The sequence below is a fragment of the Trichomycterus rosablanca genome, chromosome 5, assembly GCF_030014385.1.
Source record: "Trichomycterus rosablanca isolate fTriRos1 chromosome 5, fTriRos1.hap1, whole genome shotgun sequence".
Lineage (NCBI taxonomy): Eukaryota > Metazoa > Chordata > Actinopteri > Siluriformes > Trichomycteridae > Trichomycterus > Trichomycterus rosablanca.
The window spans coordinates 33729213-33735212 of record NC_085992.1 but is presented as its reverse complement, the minus strand read 5'-3'; positions in this window follow the sequence as shown (position 1 = coordinate 33735212).

The following is a 6000-nucleotide window of genomic DNA, read 5'->3' as shown; positions in this document are numbered from 1 at the left end:
AAAAAATGCAGTAGAGATATTAGGTTTATATACATTTATATAAAAATATAAAGCTTCAAAATATTGATCAAAATACAACTCAGGAACCTGATCTAGGTTTATCTAAACTGTATCATGGAGTAACAATAGACAACATTAATAAAAAAAAATTAAAAATACATTAGTGTGAAATGAATGGACTCAACAAGAGGTTGGATGAAACATTCATCACAACCATCATGCCGCCTGTATCTGAAAATCATCCTATCTATCTGATAAACAGGCTTCGATTAAGTCTGGATGTTCAACCGGGGTTCAAAGCAATAAGCTGAACCTGGCATGTAATCTGTGTTTGATTTTGACATTATGAGAGCTGAGAGATGCTTTAGAGGCATGTATCAAACTCTTATCAGGCCTGAATGTGGTGTTAATTCGTAACGTCTGAACAAGAGATTAGGAGAAGATAGAGGATGGCTTTGGGGTGAAAGGGAGGCTCTAGAGGGCAAAGGGGATGCAGATTCCAGAGATGCCTGGTGGATCAGGGTCCAATGTGGTTGTGTTTGGATAGGGATCAACAGCTTTGCCTCCAGACTTTTTACTAGCCCAGATTCTCACACCAGTGTCCAATCCCCAGACTGATTTCAATTAAGCTCCACTCAGCTTTAGTCAGTTTAAACCTAAACCAGCACTAGCAGGTTTTATTTAGGTGTTAAATATGAGGTGTTAATGAAGTGACAGACTCACTTAGCTTCTCCATGCCTCATGTGTAACCAGTTGTTGGGCTGTATTAGGTATGAAAATGGATTAGAGTAAGTGGAGATGACTTTTCTGTTTGCTACTGCTTCCTGCATTGGGTACCTCCATCTCTTTTTATTAGCCTTTTTCTGCCTGCTTGGCAGCCTGGCAGACACTCACTGCCTGTTTTTTCATCAACAACACTCATACTGTAAATATATCAAAAATTTACTTATTTATGCACATACATTGATATATAATCAATATATTGTAAAAAGTACTGTGTTTCTTTTGAAGCAACAGAAGTAGGATTCTTCTCCGAGTTCAAATCTCATCTCTCCTACCAGTCAGCTGGACGCCCAGTTGGCAGTGCCTGCAACAGATAAAATTGGCCACTAGTCTGCTGGGTGGGAAATGCCCGGGCTAAAAAGCAGGTGGGGTCTTTGATGCTGTGTAAGGACCCTGGTTAGTAGCCCAATGCACCTGTAGAGAATTCACCCGCGATCCCATTGAAGTATGGGCGAATAAGAAGGTGTCAATGGACTGTGCATGCATCGGAGGGAGGGTGTGTCAGGCAAATATAGCCTCCTTGTCTTCTCAAAGCGCTCAGATAAAATCTCTGTATTTGGGATTGCTCATACAATGAAGTAGTTCATGAAATATTGAAAGTAATACACAGTTTTATAACACTGAATAAACACCCACAGTGTTGATGGAGCTGACTATTACTGGAAACCTCAAGTCATTGTTAGCAGACAGTTACTCAATGGCCTACAGCAATTCCTCAGCATGTTTTTGCAGGTCATAACTCGGTCAGGTTTCTGCTAATTATTTTGTTTTTGCAAAAATATAGACAGACAGGCTAACAATTATTGAGTAACTAAATATTTTATTTCAATTTGGAATAAGCTAAGATTATTTTATTTTTTGTTCATCTGATGAAAGGCAGTTACATTTGTGCATTTTGTAACCATGCCTATATTAATAAATAAATTCGGGAATATAATTTTATGAATATATGAATATCCCAGTATTCTTAAACACTTGAATAAAAGTACAAATATTCTTGATAACATGATTCATATATACATGTCATTGTCACTGCAGTGCTTAGAATCATCCACCACACAAATAATACATGCTCTGTGGTGGTCCTGTGGGGTTCCTGACCATTGAAGAACGGGGTGAAAACAAGCTAAAAAGATATGTAGAGAAACAGATGGACTACAGTCAGAAATTGTAGAACAACAAAGTGCTTCTATATGGTAAGTGGAGCTGATAAAATTGACAGTGAGTGTAGAAGGGGTAGTTTTTAATACCATCAGCAAAAAAATTTTTTGGTTGAGCTTGTAGCCACTGATGCACCGCTGCTTTCACATTATCATCACATGAAAATCTTCTTCCTCTTAAAGCTTCTTTGAGCAGTAAAAAAAGGTGGAAATCAGATGGCGCTAAATTCGGACTATAAGCTCTCTCAGTCTCTCAGACACAACCAATTACTACTCCTCCCACCCTCACCGTTTAGTGTGAAATTCATCTATAACCCTTTAATGAATTTTATCTACTAGTCATGTATTTGTTAACGATGGTCATCTTCAAATTGTTTTTTTTTTCCTTTATCTTTTTTCCTTGTCATCAGCCACTTAATTCTGGTCAGGGTTGCGACAGGTCCAGTTCCATCAGGAAACACTGGCCACAAGGCAAAAATACCTTGGACAGGGTACCAATCCACTGCAGGGCTTCAAACATAGCCAGTCATTTCCGTGTAGCTGCCCAGCCAGCCGATAACACTGCAGTAGTGTGGACTAACGTAATAGACTGTTGGTCCACCTGAGCAGCCTGTAGTTAACATATGTTTGTATATTTAATGATATACATGTTAAAATTTTCTACTATTTATGTACCAGAATTAGAAAATTGATGCATTTTGAGGGCAGTGTTACAATGCATGCCATTTAAACAATATTAAATGTATTATCTGGTAGCTATAAGATACAGTATCTATTGTACCTGTTAGTCTATCAGCTTTTTGGATCTATGCCACTCTAATACAGAAAGAAAAACTTCAAAACCGAAAGCTTGTCTTGACTAGAATATCCCCACCAACAACTGCTTCAACTGCAAATGTTAAACTATTCCTTTAATGATTACATCAGAGAAAGTTTCTGAAGAGAAAGGGAGTGACCTGAAGGAAAACAAATAGACTGTTATCAGCTGCTGAGGTTATCAGTAAAACTATGCACACAGATAAAAGCTCCCCTAACATAGAGATGAAACACATAAACACACACAAACAATTATTAAATACACTTACCAGCCACTTTATTGAGTACATTTACCTTATATGTACAGTTAAAGTCATAAGTTTACATACACTCAGGAATGTCACTTATAATTCACTCTAGAAAAAAAATGTGTTTACATACACTTTAAATATATAAAATGCCACAAAACAAGATCAAGGCTTTAGAAAGGTATATTGACATTATTTGAGTTATTTAGAGGTATAACTGTGGTTGCATTTAAGGCCTGCAATCAACGATGGGTTTACATTTACATTTTAAGCAAGGCCTGTCTGTCTAAGCAATTGAGGGTTAAGGGCCTTGTTTAAGGGCCCAACAGTGACAACCTGGCAGTGGCGGTGCTTGAACCAGCGATCTTTTGATCACTAGTCCAGTACCTTAACCACTGAGCTACAACTGCTACAACCACTAGGCTACACTGACTTACCACCTAACATGGGTCGTGCCAAACCTCAGGAGAGAAAAAGAGCATTTCTCAACACAAGATTGCAAACAATTTAGTTATTTACCATCTATTGTAGATAATGTTGTGAAAAGATTCAAAGAATCTTGAGAAAATCTTAGTCCATGTAGGCCATGGACACAAGCCAAAATTATTAGCCAAAAAATTATATTTAAAAGGCACATAAACACAAAATGGCAAATTGCACCATTGCAGACAGACCCAGTCTTCTCATGAATTAAGTATATATTATTTTGTGGTTTATGCGTTTGGAGTAGGATGCATTGTTTTTGTTTCGTGTGGGTCGTGTTAAAAATCATGGACAAAATGTGGGTCGGAAACATTTTGAAAAACCCTGCCATAGATTGAAACCACTGTTGAATGTGTATGACCTTAAAGTCCCCAGATGGCACTGCAGGAGAACCTGAATACAGCCACATGGGCTTGGGAGTACTTCAAAAAACCGTTGCCACACACAGTCACCACTGCATCAAAACACATAGCCTTAAACTCTACCACACACAGAAAAAGCCATACATCAATTGTAATACAGATATGCTGCTGAGTTTAACTTAGATGCACTGAAAGACAGTGGAAACCTGTGCTGTGGTCAGATGATTCAACATTTGAGCTTCTTTTTGGGAAAAACTGTTGTTAAATGCTTTGTGCCAGAGAAAAACAGGACCATCCAGACTGTTATCAGCGAAAGGTGCAAGAGCCAACCTCTGTCATTGTATGGGGGTGCGTCAATGCCCATGGCATAGGTGATTTGCATATGTGTGAAGGTACCATTAAGGTGGACTTTGTGTATTGGGATCTTAAAGAGAACCAGGCTGCCATCAAAATGACACCTTGTCCTGAAAGGTCTATGATTATTTTAGTAAGACAGTGCCAGGCGTCATTTTGTACATGCTACAACAGTGTGGCATCACTGTGTGAGTGACTGGCTTGCCTGCAGTCCAGATCTGTCTCCTATTGAAAATATACAGTGCATCATGAAGAGAATAATCAGACAACGGCAACCACAGACTGTTGAGCTTCCCCACTTTTTGTTTCTGTCCCAACTTTTTGACGTGTGTTGCAGGCATACAATTCTAAATGTGTTTACATTCACAAACTACAATGAAGTTAATCAGTAAAAACATTGGAGCAGAATTAATATATCACAGGTTCTTATTTTTAATAATAATAACACTGGGTTGGGTCTGTTGGTACCACTAGTTGACTGGTACTGATATAGTGTAGCATTGGGAAAATTCAGATGGTTTGAGATTAAGACTGATTTATTCGTCAGTTTTCATCAGCAGTAGTTCAAATGCAGAATGTCTGACTCTGCATTCTGCACAATTCTTTATCAATCTTCATCTGATTCAATAACACATGCTCTATTCAACAGCACACTGACCGGTCACACCTACTTAAATAGTCCTGCCAACTTCTATTCATTTGCCAAAGCAATTTTAATTTCAATTACATTCACATGTAATATCTGTCTCTATTAGTAGACAGTGTTTCTCTGGTTTAATCTTATAATACTGTTATAGCAGATATGAACTGAGGTATTAACTGCCATGGGGGTGTTGATAAAGTAACACCCCCACACCACATCTCCCATCAACACCCACTTGAAGGTCAGTGGTTATCACAAACAGCTCTCCATCAAGCCTGTATCTGAATGCAATACATGAATACACTATCTTGCAGTAGTGTTTGGCTCGGTATGAGAGTTTTGGTAGTTTTATAGGGACAGTGGTAGGCTAGTGGGTGGGGCTATCAATTGGAAAATTGTGGGTTCGAATACAGGCTCTGCCATGCAGTCACTGGCCCTTAACCCTGTCTACTCCAGGGGTGTCATACAATGGCTACCCCTGTGCTCTGACCCCAGCTGCCACACAAGCTGGGATATGTGGAAAAAAGGCATGTATTCTGTGTAGTAGAAAGGAAGTCATTTGTGATCTGGCATGTGTGCTTATTAATAAATGCATGAAAGATGGCAAATGGTGGCAAATGGTGGTAAATGTCTAAAACACATCTGAAAGTTTAAAGATTATGATGAAATGATTACAATTATTAATTCATTATGCTTACTGCTAGAATACACATCTTACCAAGATTCGCCTTTGTAGATAAAATCATCTTTGTCTCCTTTTGTTTGCACAGATTTTTAAACTTTTAAAAAATCTCACAAGATTTTTAGACATTTTCACAAGATTGTTTTTAATATTACTTATACAGTTAGGTAGTAACTTGTGAATTAACTGTAATTTTACTATTATTGCTACTAATACTATTGCTACTAATACTACTGCTATTACTACCAACATCTGCAGATCATTATCTGACTCATGTAGACTAGTGTGAATTTCAGTATCAAATACTTGATTAAATGCAAACTCACTGATTGACATACAACAGAAATCTTGTAGTTATCTTATTATTTGATACAGGTAATCATGCTCAGTGTTAAACAGTGTTTAAGAATTCATCTGTAACCATACTCTGTCAGTGAAGGTGCTGATGTGACTTAACATCTGTCTTTAA